Consider the following 25,535-nt stretch of genomic DNA (forward strand, 5'->3'; position numbering starts at 1 on the left):
AATAAGATAAATGAAAATAATATTCTCATTAATCAAATCCCATAAACCATGGCTCGTGCTGGGTATTAATTTGTGGGGCTTTGAGACTGCTGACCTCCTTGCTCTTCCCAAAGGAGTTAGTTACTCATTTTCCTCTCCTGCAGTTTGGATCCGCCCTTGACGTACTGCGTTGTCAGGCACTTCTTGACACGTCACGATCAGAACTAGCCTATCGATATTTTTCTAGATACTTTGGCAGTTTTATATAGGTTAATGTTGTGGTCCCACCTGGAATATTTTAGACGTTAACGTACATTAAAGTTTGGGTGGAGGAAGTTTTGGAATCAGAAGGAGGTGCGCTGCGGGACTTGGAGAAGACAGTGTCCCACGAGAAAGGCCAAGAGAAATGGTACCCGGATTTTCTTCTTCTTGTCTAACATCCCTGTGGCTTGGGACCCAATGAGCAGAGGCTCTAACTGGGCTCTTCTGCGTAAATTGCCACAAAATTTTGACCCAGGTTAGCTTGTCACTCTTGGATTGTCAGACAGGGTATGCCAGTCACCGCTGGCATAGAGTCGACACAGAGTAGGTGTCTTCTGGATGCCTGGCTGTTTCTGCTTTGTGTGTGTGTGGGGGGGTTCTGCTTGTTGCCTGCAAGCGAATAGACTCATTTCTTTAACCTGGTATTTCCCAGAAGGTGGGGCTTCCCTGGTGGCTCAGACGGTAAAGAATCCGCCTGCAATGCAGGATTCCTGGGTTGCATCCCTGGATGGGGAAGGTCCCTTGGAGAAGGGAATGACAACCCACTCCAGTATTCTTGCCTGGAGAATTCCATGGGCAGAGGAACCTGGCAGGCTGCAGTCCATGGAGTTGCAAAGCATCAGACACAGCTGAACGACTAACACTTTAATTTCGTCCCAGAAGGCAAGGAGCAACGCCAAGGTGTTCTTCAGGGAGAAAAGGGTCCGGAGGTCAGGTGGGGCAGGTAAACATGTCACACACCAGCCCTTCTTGGTGACTGAGAATGCATGTCACTCTGCTAAAAGATCTCAAAGGAGGTAGGAATGAAGATTCAGGGATGTTTTGTGGTAAAGAAACCACTTTAAGCTTCATTTAACCATTGGACTCTAGACTCTTCCTTCCCTCCTAGTGTCTGTAAGGAGAACACATTTTGGGCATCAGTGGTGTTGGGGCTGCCTCTGACCAGCTCAACAGCTCGTCGGGGGTGCCTCTTCTCAACACCCTCCCTCTCCCTCCAGCCAGGGACGTCATGTCAGTACCAGGAATTGTACCATGGTCAGATCAGATCAGATCAGATCAGTCGCTCAGTCGTGTCCGACTCTTTGCGACCCCATGAACCGCAGCACGCCAGGCCTCCCTGTCCGTCACCAACTCCCGGAGTTCACTCAGACTCATGTCCATCGAATCAATGATGCCATCCAGCCATCTCATCCTCTGTTGTCCCCTTCTCCTCTTGCCCCCAATCCCTCCCAGCATCAGAGTCTTTTTCCAATGAGTCAACTCTTCGCATGAGGTGGCCAAAGTACTGGAGTTTCAGCTTTAGTGTCATTTCTTCCAAAGAAAGCCCAGGGCTGATCTCCTTCAAAATGGACTGATTGGATCTCCTTGCAGTCCAAGGGACTCTCAAGAGTCTTCTCCAACACCACAGTTCAAAAGCATCAATTCTTCGGCACTCAGCCTTCTTCACAGTCCAACTCTCACATCCATACTTGACCACAGGAAAAACCATAGCCTTGACTAGACGAACATTTGTTGGCAAAGTAATGTCTCTGCTTTTGAATATGCTATCTAGGTTGGTCATAACTTTCCTTCCAAGGAGTAAGCATCTTTTAATTTCATGGCTGCAGTCACCAACTGCAGTGATTTTGGAGCCCAGAAAAATAAAGTCTGACACTGTTTCCACTGTTTCCCCATCTATTTCCCATGAAGTAATGGGACCGGATGCCATGATCTTCGTTTTCTGAATGTTGAGCTTTAAGCCAACTTTTTCACTCTTGACTTTCACCTTCATCAAGAGGCTTTTTAGTTCCTCTTCAGTTTCTGCCATAAGGGTGGTGTCATCTGCATATCTGAGGTCATTGATATTTCTCCCAGCAACCTTGATTCCAGTTTGTGTTTCTTCCAGCCCAGCTTTTCTCATGATGTACTCTGCATAGAAGTTAAATAAGCAGGGTGACAATATACAGCCTTGACGTACTCCTTTTCCTATTTGGAATCAGTCTGTTGTTCATGTCCAGTTCTAACTGTTGCTTCCTGACCTGCATACAAATTTCTCAAGAGGCAGATCAGGTGGTCTGCTATTCCCATCTCTTTCAGAATTTTCCACAGTTTATTGTGATCCATACAGTCAAAGACTTTGGCATAGTCAGTAAAGCAGAAATAGATGTTTTTCTGGAACTCTCTTGCTTTTTCCATGATCCAGCAGATGTTGGCAGTTTGATCTCTGGTTCCTCTGCCTTTTCTAAAACCAGCTTGAACATCAGGAAGTTCACGGTTCACATATTGCTGAAGCCTGGCTTGGAGAATTTTAAGCGTTTATATCACAGAAATGGATAAACGCTAAAAATCAGGACTCCGCACGTCTCAGACTGCTGGTTGTGAGAGGTTACAAGGGCTTTGCTGATACCAGCTAGTTTCCCCAAAGATGCTGCAAAAGAGAACCAGACATTAGAATATTTATTGTAACGTGTCCTCCCTGTTCAGGGCAGCAGCGTGTGTGTTTTTTTTTTTTTAATTGTGAAATATACACAACATGAAAAGAAGTGAAAGTGTTAGTTGCTCAGTTGTGTCTGACTCTTTGTGACCCAATGGACTGTAGCCCGCCAGGCTCCTCTGTTGAATTCCTCAGACAAGAATACTGGAGTGGGTTGCCATTCCCTTCTCCAGGGGATCTTCCCGACCCAGAGATCGAATCTGGGTCTCCCACATTGCAGGCATATTCTTTACCGCCTGAACCACCAGGGAAGCCCATATGTAACATAAGAGCGCATCACCCCCACAAAAACTCTGAATCAAGTAAACAATAACCCTCCTTTCCCTCTTTCTCCAGCCGGGGGTAACCTCTGTTCTTTCTTCTATCTTTGAATCTACCTATTCTAGGCCCCTGAGATCGGTGGAAAGAAAGGATAACAGTTTTTTTTTTCCTGGCGCGTCTATGGTGACCCAGTGGAACCACTCCTGGCGTCTGGGAGGGAAGCAGAGTTGTGGCTCATGCCTGGGACATCCTGGGTCATGTGCATCTTGATGTTCTCCCCCCTGCACAGCTGTTGGTCTTACATATGAATCTCTTGCTCTAAACCACCTTAAATCTGTTTTTTTTGTCGTCGTTGTTGTTCAATCGCTGTCTGTGTCCAACTCTTTGCGATCCCGTGGGCTGCAGCATGCCAAGCTTCCCTGTCCTTCACCATCTCCCAGAGCTTGCTCAAACTCATGTTTGAACAGTTGAGTTGGTGATACCATCTAACCATCTCAAGTAAAACAGCGGTGGTGTGCGTAAATGTCAAAGAGACCGATAAACTGGACAGATGGGAGTAGGCTGGGATCAGTCAGTCAGAGGTGTCTTCAGGAGGCTTTGAACAGGAAGAAGCTAGAGTCGGCTGAGGAATAGAACATACGAAGGTGAACCAGCAAAAGAGCAAGCTGGGAGGCGAGGGCTCAGGCCTGTGTGACCTTCCGCTTTAAACGGGCAGCCTGGTTAGCTGGAGACATGAAAGGCTACACAGACTGCATTCTTCAAAGGGCCATGGTTTTGCTCCGGGGTCAAGTCTTAGGTTGTGAGCCTTTTTCTTTTCTCTTTCTGTCATCTCTCCCCTAACCCCACCCCAGGACTTGGACGGAAACACAAAAAATTCTCTGGGTTGGAATCTCTCTTTGATACTGGTTCTGGTCTAAGGGGGAATCATTACTCACATTTCATTATTTGTGCTCCTAGATTGCTAAGTTTGATGGAACACTTCAGCCATTTCTGAATTAAGCAATATTGTAAATAGGTGTTTTTTCAGCATATAGATCATCTATAAGAAGTTGAATGCTGAAAGCTTTTCTTCTCTCCCTTTTTTTTTTTCCTTCCCTTTATTTTCAGCTCTCACTGAGTAAGGGCTCTCTAAATTGAGGTTGGGAGAGAAAAATACATTAAAAATTCTTTCTGAATATTCATGGCTCCTAATTTTGCAATCAGAAATGACTCTTTGGGGACTTCGCCATCAGTCCAGTGGTTAAGACTCCGTGCTTTCAACGCAGGGCGCAAGTTCGGTCCCTGGTCAGGGAGCTAAGATCTCGCGTGCCGAGTGGTGTGACCAACGATGACAGAGAAAAACAGGAGACGACCATTTTGGGGTTTTAAGCTCTGTGACATTTTGGGACAAATAATAGGATTTGTTGTGTTTCGCTGTAAACAATCTGGAGACCACACTGAGTGCAGCAACACTCTAAGGGTTACAGTCAATGAACTGTTTTTGTATTATGATAGATTGGCCTTTCCGTTTAGGCAAAACCTGGAGCGTGTGTGATGCGTTTTTGGAGGAATGAGCCTTGGGGAGCAGAGTGATCTTTGAGTTGTTTACATTGAGGAAGGAGATGTGAAGTTAAGATGGTTAACGATTCTTAACAATTTAAATTTTTTGTGGAAGTAATACATGTACACACAGATTAAAAAAAGAAACGGTATTTTCAGTCCTCATCCCTGTAGGCAGTTAATTTCAACTCTTTGATGTGTTCTTCTGTTGTTAACTGTCTCATTGCCGAATAATTCACTTAAACGCTGCTAAATTTGGAGTTCTTCAGTTTAGAAATTACCTTCTGGCTGTCTGTTCTGGTAGGGATTGTGAGCCTGGGCTGCGGAGGCAGAAGGTCGGGGTTGTCGTCCGCCCTCGACCCGTCTCTGGCCGTCTTGTCCTTGAGCAGCGTACTTAAGCTTTCTCTGTCCCATACATGAAACAGGAATAGTAGTAATAATAATAATAATAATGCCCCACAGGCCTGCCCTTAATGTTGCAGGGCCTGAGGCAGAGACCGCAAATGGAGCCCAGACGGCTAAATATTTAAAAGGCGTAATGAAATATTCAGGAGAGAGATTTAAATATTTAAAAGGTATATACCATATGCCTAAATATTTAAAAGGTTTTAAGTCAGGCCGCAGCTCAGGCTTGGCCCCTGATTCACCCAGGGCCTGGAGCCCGTTCCTCCGGTCTCCCCCTCAAGACTGGGAGTCTGGAGACATCCTCACCCTCGGACCGGCCCCCTGAACCGAGTGACAGCAGGAGGGCGAGGGCCACCCGCCTGGATGCCAGTCCCGGGCCACTCACCAGCTGTGGCCGGGCCTCCTCCCGGGGACCAGCCGGCTTGTGGGTGGACTCCCCTAATGGGGTCGTTGTTGGGAGCTTTATTTTTTTGCTTAAGCCTTTCCAGGCAGTTGTAAGCTCCAAACTTGCACCTTCTGTGCTGGGGTGGGGGGCGTGGGGGGTGGCAGGGGTGTTGCCCCCCCGGGGCAGGGACAGGCTCACCCGCCCCACACCCGCCCCCATCTGTCTCCCTACTGTAATTCCCGCTCCTTTCAGCCAGTTTGCAAAAAGTTAAAAAACAAACCACCACAGAAACAAAACTTTCCTATGAGACTGAAAAGGAAAAAAAAAAAAGCAGCTCCCTGTGTTCAGATACATGTGTCGTGTAAAGCGTGGGGTCCTGGGCAGTGCCTGCCTCCTCTGGTCCAAAGGCGGGGTGCCCGGCGCCCCACCGGCGGGTGTGGGGATCCAGGGGCCAAAGCACCCACTACCGCCTGGGGCCCAGGGACTTCCACGCTGTGGTTGATCTTAAATTTCGAGCATTCTGTCATGGCTGGGGTGTGGGCGTTTTTTTCCTAGGAGGTGCTGTCATGGTAGAGGCTTGCCCGATTTAGCAAAAGAAAAAAAAATAGCCCGGATAAACAATGGAACAGACTTCTAGGAGAAGAGTAGTCGTCATTTATTTGAAATTGAGATTTATTTGGCAGCTCTGTGAGGACCCTTTCAGTCTGAGATTTGGCTCCTTCAGTCTTGGGAGTCATTCCTGTATTTTTTCTTCGATAATAATGTCTCTGCATTTTCTCTTTCTGAAACACTCTTATGAGATGTTGGACCAAGTGGGTGAACTTTGAATTTTAGTGCCTTTTTTCTCCTGTTGTCCAGATCTCTTTTCTAGTTCTGCTTTCTGATTTCTCGGACTCTTTTTTTTAACCTGTTTCATCTTTTATTTCCGTTATAATATTTCTTCTTTCAAACATTTCTTCTTGTCCTTTGGGGGCTATGTCTCTTCTTTCAAACATTTCTTCTGTCCTTGGGGCTGCGTCTCCGTGACTTGCGGTTTTTCTCCTCGAGATGGTGTCTGTGCCCATAGGTGTGTTCTTCCATCCTCTGGGGCCTTTCTGTCCTCATCTTGCTTTTCTGTTTGTTTACCGTGGTCTTTCTTGGGTGGGAGGCTCTTCCGCAGGTCTGCTGATGGTTCAGGACGAGGCGTGTGGCCAGCTGATTGGAGGCTGTGCCCACACAGACCTGTCCTCGTCCTTGGCTTCTCTGTGGTCAGTTCTGGAGCTGGACTTCACGGTCTCACAAGTCATATCCAACTCTTTGGGACCCCATGGACTATAGCCCACCAGGCTCCCCTGTCCATGGGATTCTCCAGGCAAGAAGACTGGAGAAGGTTGTCATGCCCTCTTCCAGGGGAATCTTCCCAACCCAGGGATGGAACCCAGGACTCCTGCATTGCAGGCAGATTCTTTACCATCCAAACCACCAGGGAAGCCCTCACCACAGTGGAGATGCTGAATCTTGAGTCCCCATGGCTCTGGTTAACCCGGAGAGTGCTCCTCCTGTGCTCCCCTGCTGCCCCAGCGGGCAGAGCGTCAGGGCTTCAGCAAGGGCACTGCGTGTGGACTTCAGCCCCTGGTTGTTTTCAGCCTCCGCCTTCCTTCCATGGCTGGTGTCTCCTCTGATTCCAGGCGTGAGCTTTGACGTCCCCTAGGGCTGACTGGCCGCCTTCTCCACGGCCCCATCCTGCAAGGCCTTGGGGTGTAGCTGCCTGACCACTGCCCTCTCCCTTCTCTCGGACTGCTTGTGTCTTATGCTGACCTCCACTCCGTTTTCGTGGCCCTGTCCTGTGGGTGTCTAACACATGTCTGTGGTAACAACTTGATTGAGATACAGTTCACATGCTCTACAGTTCACCCATTAGCAGCATACAGTTCAGGGGTTTTTGGTCTTTTCACAAGACCTGTGTAACCATCTCCACGGTCAGTTGTGGGACCTTTCCATCACCTGCAAAGGAAGCCCTGTCTGTTGGTGGGAATGTAAATTGGTGCCGCTGCTGTGGAAGACAGCATGGTGGTTCCTTAAAAAACTAAAGATGGGCTTACCAGGTCCCCAACAGTCCTGCTCCTGGGCATGTATCTGCAGAAAACTGATTCAAAAACATACCCAGCCCAGTGTCCCTAGCAGCATTATTTATGATAGTGAGGACACGGAAGCAACCCAAATGTCCACTGACAGGTGAATAGATGAGGATAACTGTTCAGCTCAGTCACTCAGGCGTGTCTGACTCTGCGACCCCATGAACTGCAACACGCCAGGCCTCCCTGTACATCACCAACTCCCGGAGGCCACCCAAACCCATGTCCATCGAGTTGGTAATGCCATCCAACCATCTCATCCTCTGTCGTCCCCTTCTCCTCCTGGCCTCAATCTTTCCAAGCATCAGGGTCTTTTCAAATGAGTCAGCTCTTCGCATCAGGTGGCCAAAGTATTGGAGTTTCAGCTTCAACATCAATCCTTCCAATGAATACCCAGGACGGATCTCCTTCAGAATGGACTGGTTGGATCTCCTTGCAGTCCAAGGGACTCTCAAGAGTCTTCTCCAACACCACAGTTCAAAAGCATATTCAGTTCAGTCGCTCAGTCGTGTCCGACTCTTTGCGACCCCATGAACCGCAGCACGCCAGGCCTCCCTGTCCATCACCAATTCCCGGAGTCCACCCAAACTCATGTCCATTGAGTCAGTGATGCCATCCAGCCATCTCATCCTCTCTCGTCCCCTTCTCCTCCTGCCCTCAATCCCTCCCAGCATCAGAGTCTTTTCCAATGAGTCAACTCTTCACATGAGGTGGCCAAAGTATTGGAGTTTCAGCTTCAGCATCAGTCCTTCCAGAGAACACCCAGGACTGATCCTCCTTTAGAATGGACTGGTTGAATCTCTTTGCAGTCCAAGGAACTCTCAAGAGTCTTCTCCAACACCACAGTTCAAAAGCATCAAATCTTCGGCGCTCAGCTTTCTTCACAGTCCAACTTTCACATCTATACATGACCCTGGAAAAACCATAGCCTTGACTAGACAGACCTTTGTTGGCAAAGTAATGTCCCTGCTTTTGATGTATTACTCATGCATAAAAAATGGAGTAATGCCATTACAGCAGCATGGACGGACGGAGGTTATCACACTGAGTGAAGCAAGTCAGACAGGGAGACAAATACCCTCTGACACCCCCACATGTGGCATCTAAAGTACGCTGCAAGTGAACTTATTTACGGAACAGAAACAGACTCACAGACGTGGAAAACAAGCTTGTGGTCATCAGAAGCCGAGGCAAGGGGAGGAATAAAGTAAGCCTTTGGGATTAGCAGATGCAAACTGCTGTATAAGAAGAAACGAACAGCAAGGTCCTACTGCATAACGCAGAGAACTATATCCAGTATCTTATAATAGCCTGTAATGAATACGCGTGTATGTAGACTGAATCACTTTGCTGGACAGCAGGAAGTACCACGACATTGTAAATGAACAACTAGTATTACACTGTTAACTAACAGGACTATTATACTAGTGACACAACTGTTACAATTGTTAACTAGCACAATATTGTAAGGTAACTGCGCAAAATAAAATGGAGTAGGGAAAAAGGCGCCTTTTATCTGTCAGTCCCTAGTTCTCGCAATTCCCCAGCCCTAAGCCGCCAGAAATCCAGTTTTTGTTTTCATACATTTGCTACTTTTATCTTTTAAAAAATACTTTTAATGTCATCTTTGTAGGGTTTCAGGAGGCAAAGGGAAAGAAACCCATGAATTCAGTCAACATTCTTCCTTGGGAAGTTCTTGCCGTGTATAAAACATTAAAATACAAAAACGTGCTGCTGTTTCTCTACTTCTGCGTCCTGAGGATTGACTGAAGTGCCATTTGACAGACGTGGGAATTTCCTTCGTATTTTCTGTCTTTTCCCCTAACTTTTTTTTTTTTTAATCCCTCTCTTGACCCAAACCTCGGGTCTCTTGGAAGACGCAGTTGCCGAGCCCAGATGAGCGGCCTCCGTGTTCTCTTGGCTTCGGGGGCCCCCACGTGTCTGAAGAGCAGCTGTGTGGGGTCGTTGAGGTGGAGCTGGAAGGGCGGCCTCCAAGTCCAGGCGCCCGGATGCCGGTAGAGGCGCTGAGCTTGTGGAAATGGGTGTCCCTGTCAGTCCCCGAGCAGCGCTCACTCTCCTGCGTTCACTGGTCAGTCCGCACTTGCTCTTGGGCGGTGTGGAAAGTGGGCTCGTGGACTCTGAGCCGCTGGGGTGGAGACTGGCCCACCGACCTCTGTAAGTGGTCATGGGCGCGCACCTTCGGGGTTGACAGTGGAGCTGCTGCCGGGGAGCCCGTCCCCCTTTCTCCTGGACTCCGAGATACCTTCCAAAGGCTCTGCGCCTCCCTCCGTCTCTGCCCAAAGAAAGGGAACTCCGCTCTCCAGAGCACGAGGTGCCTACGAGGTGGCTGCCTGCCGCGTGGGGGACATGCAGCTCACTCTTGCTTTGGCCTTTCTCCAAGCCCGGTCTCTCTCCCTGCTTCTCCCTAGTTTCTGCAGGGTCCTGACTGGTGGGTGTGGGTTTAGGACTCAGACCCTCCTCAAGGACGGGGGCTCCCGGTGCAGGGGATGGTGCCGGCCTCCCCGAGTGGCTCTCGTCTGCCGGGTCCGTCCTCAGCCCTCTGGGGCCTGCTGAGCGGGGGCCCTGCGAACTGTCAGTGGGCGCGTGAACACGCTCCAGAGCTGTGGCTGGGCCAGGGGCGGGCGGGAGGGGTGAGGTCGCAGCTTGTTGTTGTTCAGGCACGCAGCCGTGCCCGACTCTCTGACCCCACGGACTGCAGCCCGCCAGGCTCCTCTGTCCATGGGATTCTCCAGGCAAGGATACTGGTGTGGGTTGCCTTACCCTTCTCCAGGGGATCTTCCTGACCCAGGGATCGGACCCAGGGATTGAACCATGGTCTCTTGCATTGCAAGTGAATTCCTTACTGCTGAGCCCCTGGAGATCGCAGCTGGTCCGTGGTTATCCTTGACTGGGAGGCCAGAGCTTCAAAATTAAGAGAAGGAGTCCTAGGAGAGTCAGAGATATACTGAGGTGTTTTACTGGGTGAGCTGAAAGTTTGCTGCCCTTTAAGAGGAAACTGCATTTCTTGCAGTGTATGAACTCCAGGTGACCCACCAACGGCTGATCCCTAGAGCAGGACTCAAAGGCACGTGTATGCCAGGAAAGCGGCCAACATTTTGAAATGAAATAAGATATAGTAAGGAGCCAGGGCCTTTGCTCTGAACGGTACCCAGGAATGTCCCTCTTCCTCCTTTTTCTCCAAACCATCATCACCTGAAAACTACTTCACTTTCTTCTCTCAAGAACGTTTCTACATTTTTCCTTTTTTTCCTCCTTACTTTGTTTTTTTATTCTAACAAATAGAGAAAGAAAGGAAGAAAATAACATTAATGCCTGTGTGTTTGGTACTTTTTTCATACATATTGTTTACTACAGTAGTCTTACGATTTGGCAATTATTATTACTTCTCATTTTAAAGATGAAATTGAGGCTCTTCTTTCAGAAGAACCTGAGAAATGGGTTCTTCATCTTTGGCTAATTACGGGGTGTGTGTGTGAGGGAGAGAGAGTCTGGGTTAAGGACCAGCATGGCCCTAGGAGGGAAGCTGTGTGTGTCCCCAGTCCTCGCAGACCTGCAGGAGGAGAGTGGCTGGGCTTTGACTGGCTGAGCTCTTTGGTGTCAGACCGAGGAATGTGGACTTCATGAGGAAGGTGACGTGAGGATTTTTAATAGAGGGAAGCGATGCATATGATTCTGTGGGAGAGTCGGGGGTTTGATCCCCGGGTCAGGAGGGGATCACCTGCATTGCAGGCAGATTCTTTACCAACTGAGCCACCATGGAATGTCATTTTAGAAAGATTAATCTGACAGTTCTTAACCAGAGCTTGGAGAGCAGCATGTTATGTTTTTCTGGGTGTAAGATAGGGTGGCCCAGAGAGGGGAGTGACAGAGATCGTGACGGGTGTAACGTTGCCGAGGGGAAGGCACAGGACTTGGTGAGAGAGAAGGATTTCATGTAAAGATGAAGCACATATGTTTGAGATGGTAAATTTTATGATAAGTGTGTTTTACAAGAATTAAAAAAAAAATGAAGTGTGTACCTTGCTTTGTTTTCCTGTCTGTGGCTTGTTATTTATGTTGGCTTGGTGATATGTATGGATTTTAGTATTTGGTTAGGAAATTATACAGCATATAACATTTAAAGGGAAACAGTAGTTCCCATTCTAGCTGTTAACTTTTGGAATGGCAAAACCCAGTTACATTGTTATTGCAGAAAAGAATGAAAGGCCAGCCTTATTAGAAGATATCTGAAGGACAGCAAAACGGGTGAACGATTGCTTTCTTTCCATGTGACCCTATACAGCCAGATCGCTAGGAGGAGCTTATTTCTATCGATTTTTTTTGTTTTTTTTGGCTGTACCACTGGACACGTGGGATCTTAGTTCCCTGACCAGGGATCCAGCCTACACCCCCTACAGTGGGAATGCAGAGTCTTAACCACTGGATTGCGAGGGAATTCCCCATATAGGCTGCTGTTTTATCCAGAACTTCTTTCAGTAGTTCTGACGCGCACCTTGGGCATAAAGAGAAACCAGGTAAATAAATCGCTGATTATCTCTGGCCGCAGCCTGGTGCTGTCTGTGGTAGCAAATGATCGTCTCCTCGGTTTTGTGTGCAAGGAAAGCATGGAGAATGCAAACTTGTGGAAATTCTGTTTCTAATAAACTTAGGTTTAAAAGTCACTAAGCCGTCTTGATTACTCAGTGGCCGACCTTGAGGCAGCTTATCAGTAAGAGGATAAAGTGGAAAACTAATCTCTGCATATGCAGAGCTGTTATTTAAACACTTTAGGAATGATTTCTTGTTTGTAATGCCATTTGACGGCGTTCTTCTGGAAGTAAAAGGATAGAAGTACCATCTTCTTGTCTCAGCTCCCCTCTCTGCATTTTAATACTCCCCCACTCTTGCCACTATCTATTCATTATTTCTGTCTCAAAAAAAAACCCAAAAAACTCAAGTCCATGCTTTGTTTAGATTGCCTCAGTTTTTACCCGGTGTCTTTTTCTTCTGTCCCAGGAGCCCATCCAGGGGCCACGTTGCATTTCGTCATCCTGCCTCCTTAGACGCCTCTTACAGTGACTTCCCTTGTGTTTTATGACCTTGAGAGTTCGGAGCAGAGCTGCCTAGGTATTTTCTAGAAGGTCCCTCAGATGGGATTTGTCGGATGCATTTCCTGTAGTTAGGCTGGGGTCACGTGTTTCTGGGATAACCTGGGGTTCTGTCACATCAAGGGTACTTTTCTTTTCTCAGAGAAGCTTTTTATTTTGTATTGGGGTATAGCTGGTAAAGAATCTGCCTGCAGTGCAGGAGACCTGGGTTCAATCCCTGGGTTGGGAAGATCCCCTGGAGGAGAGAAAGGCTACCCACTCCAGTATTCTGGCCTGGAGAATTCCAGGGACTGTATAGTCCATGGGGTCGCAAAGAGTCGGACACGACTGAGCGGCTTTCCTTCGTTCATTCACGGCCAGTTAACAGGCAGTGTTGCGGTAGTTTCGGGTGAACAAGGGACTCAGCCGTACATACACACGGATCTGTTCTCCCCAAACCCTGCTGCCATCGAGGCAGCAAGGGAACGCGCTTTCCATATGACTTATCACTGTTGATACTGACCTCGGTCACCTGGCCCAGAGTGTTTGTGAGGCTTTTGCACTGAGGAGTTCTTTTTCTCTCTTCTTTGCATACTGTCCTTTTTGGAGGAGCGTCGTTGAAATGACTGGGATATTACTCAACCTCCGTCAGGGGAGGGCATCTACGTAAATTAATTGCATTTCTTCTGCACAGGAGGTCTGTCTGCTCTTCTCCATTTATTCAGTTATTCGCGTCACTTATGCCACTGGTCAGTTTGTTTTGTATTTCAGGTTATAATCCAGTATTGCTTCATTTGATGCTCAAATTGTACCAGCTTGGGCCATTGGGAGTGCTTTCCGTTCACCTCTGTTCCCTCTCAGTGCAGTTTCTTTGCTTTCTTTCTGTCTCGTTTGGGAGCACTTCCTTATTTCCTGGCACTGCAGAAGGCTCCGGGCTCATCTTGCGTGTTTCCTGCCCAGCGCCGGGATCGGCCTTTGTCCCAGGAGCGCTGGTCCCTTCCAGTGGAGCCCAGCATCAGGAACCCTGGTCTCGGGGCCGCTCGCCCTCACTTTGGTCTTCCCCAGGCGTCCGCCCCAGGGCTGGGTTCACTTCACAGGCCACACGTCTTCTTTTTTATCAAACTTTTCATACCCTTGCCCAGACCCGGTTTTTATAGCTGTCAGGTTTTTAGACTGCATGAGGAGGAAATTGCTCCTTGGATGAGCAATCAAGCTGCTCTTATATATTTATTTTTTCAGTGTGTTTTCTTTTCTAGTATCAACACTGCATAGGAATCTGGCTACAAATTTGGACTGAATTTGGTTGATGATACAGTTGATCTGTGATTTGTGTCTTTTATTACAGTGTTTAAAAGGATTTTACAGATTCATGAACCTTAGGGAGATAGTTAAAAACCTATTAAAGTTAAAATTTGAGCATTTGGTTTTATCAAGGCAAAATAAGCAGATGAAATAAAATGGACCCAGGAGCTTGAGGTTTGCATTTATCATTCCCAATTTAAGTTGCAGCTTAGAGGGTGGAGAATGCCAGGGGTAGCAGATACTTAGTGAAAGAGATTAATTAAACTGTAGGCAAATAGAACAATATAAAATTTGTATCTTCTGCATGTGATTTCTTCTCCATATTTGTCCTTTGTGGGAAACCCTGTCGGAGAACCTGTCTGAGCCCATGTCTTTGAAGCGTGCAGGGACCATACCCCGAAACGAAGACTCCTCTTCACTCCTGTCTCAGAGCAGCTGGAGACGGTCATTGTCTTCTGTTCCCCGCACCGCATGAATTGTTAGTCACTATTTTATTTTGCTGTACTGACTTGCGACTCAAAACGTAGCTTGATAAAATCCTTGGGTCTCCCGTGGGGTGCCTTCCTTTCGGGGGTCCCAAGGGTCTGGAGAAGGCAGGTGTTACCCCAGCCCCGCGCCTGCCTTCCGCAGGGCACAGAGCTGTGGGTTGTTTCAGGTGTGACTGCCAGGCTTGCTGCTGCTCGGGGAGAGCTTTGCCCTGGGGGAGCGCCAGTCCAGAGTGTGGCTGAGGTACGGGGGGAGCTTCGCCCCTGGGGAGCACCGGTCCAGAGTGTGGCTGAGGTTCGGGGCTGCAGGACTTGGGCAGGCTGAGGGGAGGGCGGCGCCCGCCTGATGCTCTGGGCATCTCTTTGTCCCCCTCCCTGGCTCTGAGCGGCTGGGCCATTGGTGCCTCGGCCTCGTAATTCCAAACCCAGCTGCGGCTCACACCTCCACCCGTGGGTTCTGTGCTGAACGCAGCAAGCTCTGATTTCTGACCACGAACCCCGCGGTACAAGTCCCCCTGCTGAGAGGGCTGCCCACTTTGCCCCCTTCTTCTTCTGCTCAGACCAGGTGCTCTGTGACAAGTAACCCTCAGCTGCACAAGTCTTCTGACTGTGCCTGCAGGTCTCTGGGCCAGTCATGGGATGAAAGGAGGAGGAACCTTTGTTGCAAATCTCCGAGCCCATCCCCCGTGTTTGAATATTACGCTTTTTGTCTGGTGTAAGATTGAAGGCAGAAGGAGAAGGGGACGGCAGAGGATGAGATGGTTGGATGGCATCACTGACTCAATGGTCATGCGTTTGAGTAAACTCCAGGAGATGGTGAAGGACAGAGAAGCCTGCTGTATGCAATCCGTGGGGTCGCAAAGAGTCGGACACGACCGAGCAACACAGTAACAGCAACCACGTATGGTCGTGACAAGGTTCCCTCTAGACACCCAAATACCAGTCGGCCCTCCCCACAGCCCTGGGCCCGGGGTATGCTGTCATCTCCACTGTTAGGTGGAAGACCGTCCAACCCAAAGATGCCAGAGAGCATAGGGAATGTCGGTGCTGAGACATTCCAGCTCATTCTCTTCATGAGGGTTTCCATCCCCAGAAACCGGTTCATTTTAGGGAACAGTGTGGGTGAGTTTTGTATGCTCTTGCTTATTAGTGACATGACAAGGATGTGGGTCAGTAAGTAGATCTCCTGGAGCTGCAGAGAGAAGTAAAGAGGAAATTTGTCATCCCGCTCCGGTGCATGCATTCATCACTCACAGAACAAATACTTCTTTCACAGCCAGTAAGCAAGCCGTATGAGGAAAAGAACTTTCTAATAACGTAGACGTTGTATTAAAAGTCATCTTTTTTGTCGACTAGACATTGGCTCGTAAATATTTATAAAGCTGGAAGGGGCAGGGGGCCTTAATGTAACTCTAATGCGTGATGGCAGCTACAGAATTGGTGGAGCCATTTGGGAAATCATTCAGGCGTTTCTGTTTGCGGATTGGAAAAAATGACCTGTGGTTAGATCAGAATTTGGGAGCTGTAACATCCCTCTTTTTGGAGAGTTACAGTATTTACTAGCAGAATAGAGGCTGCCCTGTAGAAAGAAATCTGTTCACCGTAGAAAAATCCAGCTCTTTTAAAAAAAATTTTTCTTGGAGGATAGTTGTGTTACGGTGTTGTGTTAGGGAGGATAGTTGTGTTACGGTGTTGTGTTAGGGAGGATAGTTGTGTTATGGTGTTGTGTTTTTTGCTGTACAGCAAAGTGAGTTAGTCATACATGTATCAGAGTTAGTGTATTTCAGCGTTGTGTGTGTGTAAAAAGCCTGACAAGGTCCCTCAGAGCTGGTGTCTGTGCCACAGCATATGAAGTGCGGCCCATAAACCACCTGTAACACGGCTAGTTCTGGGTTACACTTGGTCTCTTTATTTTGGGCCTCTCATCATTCCTGGTACCTTTAATTTTTATTTACACGTGGTAAAATTCTCTGGGTTTGACAAAAGTGTAGACGCGTGTGTCCACCCCCACAGTTGAGATACAGAGCCGTTCTGTCACCTCTTGGGTCTCCTCCCACAGCCCGGATTTTTAATAGTGGTTTCACGTGAGTGGAAAGGGTTGGGGAAGGAGCTGGGTGGAATTGGACCTTCTCAACAATGGAGAGCTTGGCTGTGAAGGCAGCGTGCCCATGGACAGGGCACGAGGGTTGGGTTGCCAGATCGAGGTTGGGGGAGGTTTATTCAGCTGGTGTTGTGTTAGTCGCTCAGTCGTGTCTGACTTTGCAACCCCATGGACTGTTGCCTGGCAGGCTCCTCCGTCCACGGGATTCTGCCAGCAGGAATACTGGAGTGGGTCACCCTTCCCTTCTCCAGGGAATCTGCCCACACCGGGGATGGAACCCAGGTCTCCCGCATTGTAGGCGGATTCTTTACCATCTGAGCCACCAGCTGGTAGGTAGAAGTAATAGAGGGCTTCCCTGTTGTCTCAGTGGTAAAGAATCCGCCTGCCAACGCAGGAGACACGGGTTCCACCCCTGGCCTGGGAAGATTCCCAGGAGAAGGAAATGGCAACCCACTCCAGTATTCAATAGCAGCAGTTAACAACAGCAGGGGAACAGAAGTGGTCAAAAGTCCTGGAGCCGGGCAGCAAGCTGGTGGTGGGGACTGGCTTGGAAAGGCCAGTGGTGCAGGAGAGGGCAGGACCTGAAGGCAGGGGGCCCTGGGGAGGGGTCCTGCCTGTTGTCTGTGAAGCTGACCGTGGAGGACAGAAGGAGGCATGGAGTAGGCCGCCGGGGAAGGTTAGAAGCGGCCTGTGTCCTCTGGCTGGGTGGGAGTTAACGATGAGGGAGAGAGAGGGCTATGGAGTGACACCAAGGAGCGCTGTGGGAGGAGAGGAGCAGGGGTCTGCGACAGTCCTCCTGGAGTGAGCATAGTCCTCCTGGAGCGAGCATAGTCCTCCCTTGAGCAAGTGAGATCTTCCCCCCGAGCGAGCTCGGGCCTCTCAGGAGCTGGAGTGTTCCTCCCCCGGGCATGCTTAGTCCTCTTCGGAGCGAGCATAGTCCTCCCCGGAGCGAGCATAGTCCTCCCCGGAGCAAGCATAGTCTTCCCCGGAGCGAGCGCGGTCCTCCCAGGGGTGAGCGGGGTCCTCCCGGGAGCGGGGGCAGTCTTCCCGGGAGCGCGGGCGGTCCTCCCCTGGGCGGGTGCAGTCCTCCCCGGAGTGAGCACGGTCCTTCCGGGAGCGGGCGCGATCCTCCTGGGAGCGAGCGCGGTCCTCCCGGAAGCGAGCGCGGTCCTCATGGGAGCAAGGGCGGTCCTCCCTGAAGTGAGCATGGGACTCCTGGGAGTGGGCGCGGTCCTCGCGGTAGCGGGCGCGGGCCTCCCCTCCCGGGCGGGTGCAGTCCTCCGCAGAGCGAGCACAGTCCTCCCTGGAGCGAGGGTGGTCCTCCCCTGAGTGGGCGCTGTCCTCCCGGGAGCGGGCGCGGTCCTCACGCGAGCAAGCTGAGTCCTACCCGGAGCGAGCGCGATCCTCCTGGGAGCGAGGTCCTCCCGGGAGCGAGGGTGGTCCTCCCGGGAGCGGGTGCAGTCCTCATGGGAGCAAGCGTGATCCTCCCCGAAGTGAGCGCGGGCCTCCCGGGAGTGGGTGTGGTCCTCACGGGAGCAAGTGCGGTCCTCCCCTAAGTGAGCGCGGGCCTCCCAGGAGTGGGCGCGGGCCTCCCCGGAGCCGGCGCGGTCCTCCCCGAAGTGAGTGCGGGCCTCCCGGGAGTGGGCGCGGTCCTCGCAGGAGGTGGCGCGGGCCTCCCTGAAGTGAGTGCGGGCCTCCCGGGAGCGGGCGCGGGCCTCCCCCGAGGTCCCCTGGCAGGTCCCCTGGCAGCTGCAGAACCAAGTGCAGACGCAGAGCGGCTTCTGCCTGCAGAGCCCCCATTTGACCCGTGAGTGCTTAGCGTTGAGGGGAGCGATGCCAGAAGTAGGCCAGGAGTTGGCGAGAGGAGCTTCTGGCAAAGGCTGAGGTTGGTGGGGACCGTTCCCTTCTGTTCCCGAGGGGCTGGGGAGGCAGGTGCCGGGAGGAGGGCAGGGAAGGGCCTCGTGGGGGGAACCTGGGGGGCGAAGTGAAGGACCACCTCGGGCCAGGGTGGGCTGGGCTTACTCTTGTCTTTCCTGGAGTCGCTGCGCTATCAAGTGCCTCTGTTTGTGTTTCCAGAAGCAGTTTGAACTTTCACATCGGCTGTTTTTCAATCAGGAATATTAGGTACAGTGTTAAGTGAAGAAGAAAAAGCTGCCTTGGCCAGAGTATCCATATGTCAGTATTGATACCGTTTCGGCTTCCCACGTGGCCCAGCAGTAAAGAAGTCGCCTGCCAATTTAGGAGAGGCAGGTTCCATCCCTGGTTCGGGAAGATCCCCTGGGGAAGGAAATAGCTACGCATGCCAGTGTTCTTGCCTGGGACATCCCGTGGACAGAGGCGGCTGGCACCCTGCAGTCCACGGGGTCCCAGAAGCGTCGGACACGACTTAGAGACCAGACAGCAACATGGATGGCTTTAGGGTTCAGTGAAACAAGAAGACGCCTCTTTTGGATAACTGCAGCTCCTTAGGTAGTTTCCTGTTAGCTCATACAGAATTAAAACATATATCCTGTTCTTTTCACCTTGTGTGTGAACTTTTGATTGACATGTGGGGAGCTACCCTGATGGAGGCTGTTTAGAAAGTGAAGTTCTCCTGGTGGTGGCGTGCGGTGTTGAGGGTGGACCGCCCCCACTGGAAGGTGAGGGGCTGGGTGCTCAGTGGTCTGGGGTCACACTTCCTCCCAGTGGCTGGAGGGAAGCCTTAGAGCTGCGTGGTGCCCTGACTAACTGTTCAGACCACCCAGGACCTGACGAGGGTGGAGTGATGGAGATAAAGGGAGCTCTTCTCTGGGACTTTCTGGTGCTTGGGTGGGGCCTCCAAATGGCATGCACTTAAAAGATTCAGTAGCTCCATTTATTGTTGCTTATTTTTTCCCACTCTAAGCTATGCACACGTAGCCATCTCTGTGTGTATGTCTTTAAGTCACTTGAGTCGTGTCCGACTCTTTGTGACCCCATGGACTGTAGCCCACCAGGCTTCTCTGTCCATGGGATTCTCCAGCCAAGAATTCTAGAGTGGGTTGCCATGCCCTCCTCCAGGGGATCTTCCTGCCCAGGGATCGAACCTGCATCTGTTGTCTCCTGCATTGGCAGGCAGGTGCTTTACCACAAGTGCCACCTGGGGGGGGGGTGTGTGCGCGCACATGTGTGCGCGTCACCTGGGAAGCGCTGTGTGTGTGTGTGTGCGCGAAGCCCGTGTGCGTGCGTGCATGTGTGTGTGTGTGTGTGTGTGAGAGAGAGAGAGAGAGAGGAGTGTCTGCCAGGTTTTGGGGTCCCGTCTCCTTGTCCGCCCCTCATCCTTTCCTCGAGAGAAGCACTGAGGCAGAGGTGTAGCTGATTGGGTGTTTTTGTGTTGTTGTTTATTTTCAGCTCCACAGACTGCGTTTGTTTCCAGCTGGTTTAGGGAAAGCAAGTGAAAAAACACGAGGCAGATTTGTGAAACTGAACCTGCTTAATGTTTGTGGTGGAGTTGCAATGAGAAAATACTTTCCCCCTGATAAGCAGTTCAGATCGAAGTGAGATACAAGGAAAATGGTCACTTGGGGGACAAGAAATGTGGTTTTTTTTCCCTCATTTGTGGTTGAAGAATTATCATGATAACTTTGGCCTTGAAAATGCCGAAGATGGAAAAGGGCTGGGGATGGAGGAGGAGCCCAGGGTGAGTGCTTGTGTGAGGGGGAAGGCAGGGAGGGCTTGGGAGGCAGAAGGTCAGGAGAAACCAACCCCTGCTTATTTCTTTGAAAACACAGGAAACCTGCCTAGATCATGTTCCCTGAAGAACAAATTAGACGTCACGCATTGTATAATGTGCATTATAAGAACTTCGTATATTTGAAGGAAAGATCAGAAGGTTAGAAATGAGAGTCAGATCCATTAATCTGTTGAATTATTTCTTTGAAAAGCACTTCGATGGCCAGAGAAATGCCAGGAAATAGTGACGAGCATAGTTCCCCCAAAGGATAGCAGTCTTGTATTACTATAGCTGTTCTTTGAAAAGTTTGTGGAATATGGTCGAGGTGGGCTGCGGACTTTGGTTTTCTTTAGGATTATTATGACTTAGCATTTTATTGATTTTCACGAAAGAAGCTTAGTTTCTGCATTTGCATGGGGAAGCCGACCTGCTGTCCACCAGGTTGACTTCTGCATGTTCATTTTGCAGGTGTATGTATCTGGAGATTGTTTGAAGTTGGGTTCAGTGGTTACATGACGCCTGAACCTTCTAAGCCATCATCCTCTAGTTGGAAACTGGCAAATGGCTCCATGCATTTTTTTATTGCAAAGCATAAGAGGTATGAGTAAGGGGTGAACAGGTTTTTCTTTTAAGTTTTTCTTTTGATAAACTTTTGACTTTTTGCCAACACAGATAAAATAGCTTACTATAATTTTAAGCGACTTTGGTAGGAAAGGAAGTGTGTTGTCTGTGTCATAGGAGGAAATAGAGTGACCACGTGACAGACTTGAGCTCTTTCATTTTCCTTTTTTAGAAACAGGTCCAGCATCTTTCCACCAGACATTTTCAAGGTGAAAGGACATTCTCCATTAAGCACAAATGCAGTTAGTGAATTCTATGTTATTTATGTGGGGTTTAGTTCTAAATTAAAAGACAGTTAGTGCCTTTGAAGGAAGCTATATTTCACAGGGTATAAATGAAATGAAAGACTTTTGTTGCAATAACTGAACTTAATTCTGTTTGAAAGTCAAGCTGTTGAGGTGTTGGGAAGAGCAAATGAGATCTTTTTATCTTTTAAAAAAGATGACTGAGATTAATTTTTGCAAATGTTTTTTAAGCAAAAGAATCTATTTTTAAAACAGTACTTAGGAATTGCAGGAAGGAAACTTTCAAACATAAACATGTCTCTTTGTACTTCATAGAACTGAGAAATGAGACAAGAATTTAAGCCTTCTTCGTGCCTCCCCCGCAACCCCCATGGAAAATTGGCTCTTGCCTTCCAGAATGTGGGATGGGGAGGGTAAGAGGACAGTATGATTGTGGGCATGAAAAACATTTCTGTGAACCAGAAGAGACGTGTGACGTTACAGAGAGCCGTGTTTGTGACACTGATGATACAACCCGAGAGAGCTGAGCTCCCCGCCACCCAGGGCTCAGGTTTCAGACAGGACGATGCACTTCCAGCGTCCGCCCTGCATTTTCACCTGACAGCCTGGATTCTTTCCGGGGACCCAGGAGAGCTGACTCCTATGGTTTTAAACTGCTGCTAATTCACTCTTAGCTCTCCACTGTCCCAGTACTTCATCTCCAAAGAGTTCCATCCCCCAAGGTTCATCTTCTTCCTTAGAACATACGTACACCTCAGGTGTTCAGAAGAACGCGGAGGAGGGCAGGTGTGGCTAGATGTCCACAGAGAAAGTTAGTTCTTTCTGCTTTGGGAATGTCTCCTGGACCCTTTGGGGTATTTGTAGACATGAAGGTTCCTCTCTGGGGTTTTCCAGGTCTTCACTCTTTTCAGTCAGTTCAGTTCAGTTGCTCATTCGTGTAGACTCTTCAAGACCCCATGGACTGCAGCATGCCAGGCCTCCTTGTCCATCACCAACTCCCAGAGTTTACTCAAACTTATGTCCATTGAGTCGGTGATACCATCCAACCATCTCATCCTCTGTCACCCCCTTCTCCTCCTGCCTTCAATCTGTCCCAGCATCAGGGTCTTTTCAAATGAGTCAGTTCTTCGCATCAGGTGGCCAGAGTATTGGGAGTTTCAGCTTCAACATCAGTCCTTCCAATGAATATTTGATCTCCTTTAGAATGGACTGGTTGGATCTCCTTGCAGTCCAAGGGACTCTCAAGAGTCTTCTCCAGCAACACAGTTCAAAAGCATCAATTCTTCGGTGCTCAGCTTTCTTCACAGTCCAACTCTCCCATCCATACATGACCACTGGAAAAACCATAGCTTTGACTGGACGGACCTTTGTTGGCAAAGTAATGTCTCTGCTTTTGTAACGTCTCACTCCTTTAGTGGTGCAGATAGGAAAGATAGCCAGCCGTGCGGCGGGCGACATCCTGCCCGACGGCGAGGCTTGCTGCTGGTGCGGCTGCCGCGTGTGGCCCCCATGTGCCCGTGCTCGGGGCGCGGCCGTGTGAACAGGAGGGGCCGCGGAGGTGCGTCACTCCTCCAGGTGCCCGCCGCCTGCCTGCGGGCTGCGCTGCCCACGCGACCTGCTGGCACCTGGCACGTCTTGTTTCACGTGGTAACCTCTTTTTCATTTCTTGTGCTTGTGTGTTCTGGGCCACCCACCCACTGAGTAGTATTTGTTCTTTTCTTCTTTTTGTTCCTGAACTGACTGCCCTCTGGGAAGAACAGTGTGAAACCTGATGACGATTTTATTCACCATAGCCATAAAGAGAAGGCAAATGACAGGAATCCCGTGTAGCTGTAAAGGAAGGCTGGAAGGCCTTGGGTGGAGCCGAGCCACCACCGGGGCCTTCCAGAGCCTGGGTCCCAGCCCCAGGTAAACGGTGGCATGGAAAAGCCCCCTTTTAGCCCCATTCAGCTCCAGTCGGGACTTGGGGGTGGTCCATGAGTCTGTGTCTTGAATTCTCTTGAAACTGATGTGCAAACATGGATCATCATGGCTGGTGAAGACAGACCATGGGGATGCTTCACTAATGGTGGTCTCATTGTGATTGTTAAATTTATAAAGGCAAAATAATGCTTAAAAGTACAAGTAGTGACATTCAGGGATTATTCCTAAGTGGGTGGACTCTTAAGTGGATTTATTGTCTGACAGATGGGGTTTTCACTCCCCATATTTTGCAGTTCAAGTTCATTTGAAAAAGAAAATCATAACATCAGACGTCCTCGTTAGAGCTGACTTGTAAATGTTTTCATGTCATCATCTGCCTGGAAGTGTTGTACTCTGATCGGTGCGGGGGGTGGGGGGTGGGGGGTGGGTGGCGGGTGGGGTTCATTGTTCCCTGTCTGGTTCTGCAGGCGCCCATCTGTCCATCTGTGAGAGAAGAGGCTCAAGAGTGTTCTCTCTGGGCTGAGCAAGACCATCTAGAGAGAAGTATGTGCGGCTTCTGAGACCTAAGTGAGCGGATAGAGGTTTATTCTTCGGGTCCTGTTGAACCCTAAGTGCTTATTTCATCTTCAGCGTAGTTTTTCCAGTGAAATTCTCTGTGAAGTGTTAGGATGGGTCCCAGACTGAGTGAATATTGCTGAGGGTGTCTTAGCGCCTGATGATGGATTTATGGTTAATGTGAATTTTCACAGGTATGTGTATTGTTGCCTGAGTAAAGATTCTGCTGTGATCCTTGTATAGTTATTTTTTATTAGGAATGCATGATTTTTTTTTATAGATTATATAAGAAAAAAATCATTAAATACTTCAGTAAAAAATGTAAGACGGGGTCTCACTGATATAAAGCAAATATAAAAGAGAAACGACATAATAAATATTGACAGGGAAATAGCCATTCTTTTTCTTTTTCTTTAACGTCTTTCATCTGTTCTCTTTCATGGGCTCCTCGGTGTTTTGCTGTGCTAAGTCGCTTCAGTCATGTCTGACTCTTTGCGACCCTATGGATGGTAGCCCACCGGGCTCCTCTGTCCATGGGATTCTCTAGGCATGAACACTGGAGTGCATTGCCATGCCCTCCTCCAGGGGATCTTCCTGATCCCAGAGATCGAACCTGTGTCTCTTGCATCTCCTACATCGGCAGGTGGATTCTTTACCACTAGCTCCACCTAGGAAGCCCCAGGAGAGTCTGCTGCTGCTGCTGCTGCTAAGTCGCTTCAGTCGTGTCTGACTCTGTGCGACCCCATAGACGGCAGCCCACCAGGCTCCTCCGTGCATGGGATTCTCCAGGCAAGAACACTGGAGTGGCGTGCCCTTTCCTTCTCCACCAGGAGAGTCTAGGTGTCTACAAATGGCTGAGGCTGATTCTATGTTGAAAGTTGCCAGGAGGTCTTCTCTGGTGGTCCAGTGGTTAAGTCTTAGCCTTCTAGTGCAGGGGATTACAGGTTCGATCCCTGGTCGAGGTGCTAAGATCCCACATGCCTCCTGGCCAAAAAGTACAACAGAGATAATATTGTAATGAAGTTAGTAAAACCTTGAAAAATGGTCCACATCAGAAAAATCTTAAAACAGTTGCCTGGAACCAGCCCTGGCCCTCGCCTCCTCTGACGCTGGTTGTCGCTTGAGCCCGCTTTCTGCTCCTCCTCTTGCCCGTTTCTTTCTCCCTCTGCTCCTTCTCTCCAGTTTCTCGTTCTCCACCCTGCTTCCCGCCTTGCCTTGTCTTCCTGGCGGCTGACCTCCGCCCCGTTGCCCCGACTGAAGGAGCCGCCTCGGAGGCGCCCTCACTGCCCGAGGGCCCCAGCGCTGGGGTCGAGGCCTGCTCCTATTGTACCTCCTGTGTTCTGAGCTGTGTGTCCTCTTGGTTCTCTGGCGTTTATGGTGCAAAGGCGAGTGAGATGTTGCCCGTCTCGAGGCAGCTGGCAGGCCAGTAGGTAGGAAGAGACCAGTACCCACACGGTGTAGTCCAGAAAATAGAGCTTCAGAAGATGGGCTGTTCCAGGGGTTCAGAGAGGAGGATGAGCAGCCCCCCCCGATAGTATAAGGTCTCCTTATCAAGAACCCAAGCAGTTTGTGTATTTAAATATCCTTCCTCTCTAGTCAGGGGCTTCCCGGGTGGCGCTGGTGGTAAAGAACCCGCCTGCTAATGCACGAGATATAAGAGATTTGGGTTCAATCCCTGGGTCGGGAAGATCCCCCTGGAGGAGGGCATGGCAACCCACCCCAGTATTCTTGGCTGGGAAGTTCCACGGACAGAGGAGCCTGGCGGGCCCCAGTCCATGGGGTTGTAGAGTTGGGCACGACCGAGCACGCTCGCGCCTCTTGTAGTTACGGCTGAAACCCTGCACCTTCCCTGAAGCCGCATCATCCAGGGCTCTGGGATTAACGGAAGCACTTCTTTACAGCCTGTTGTCCACCCTGACCTAGCCTGGCTGCGGAAGAGAAGGCCTCCCTCGCCTGGGCTCTGTCCCGCCCTTGGGTCCGTGTTGCCCCCTGCTGGGAATTGATTCCTTGGAGGACCTTTCTCAACTGCCATGGTCACTTGCGTGACTGTGTTGACTGAGTGGTGATTAGGAGACAGATGTGTGTTCCCTTAACCAGTAAAACCGCCG

General features: G+C 49.8%; 1 protein-coding gene across 8 annotated transcripts in view; it reads left to right on the top strand.

Moving 5' to 3' along the window:
* The window catches only part of ZNF532 (zinc finger protein 532), a 130,193-nt gene that overhangs the window by 42,031 nt on the left and 62,627 nt on the right, over positions 1-25,535 (top strand). The gene's annotated exons all lie outside the window — the stretch shown is intronic.

The sequence above is a fragment of the Bos grunniens genome, chromosome 24, assembly GCF_055505025.1.
Source record: "Bos grunniens cultivar Pamir isolate PY7600 chromosome 24, Bosgru_T2T1.0, whole genome shotgun sequence".
Classification (NCBI taxonomy): domain Eukaryota; kingdom Metazoa; phylum Chordata; class Mammalia; order Artiodactyla; family Bovidae; genus Bos; species Bos grunniens.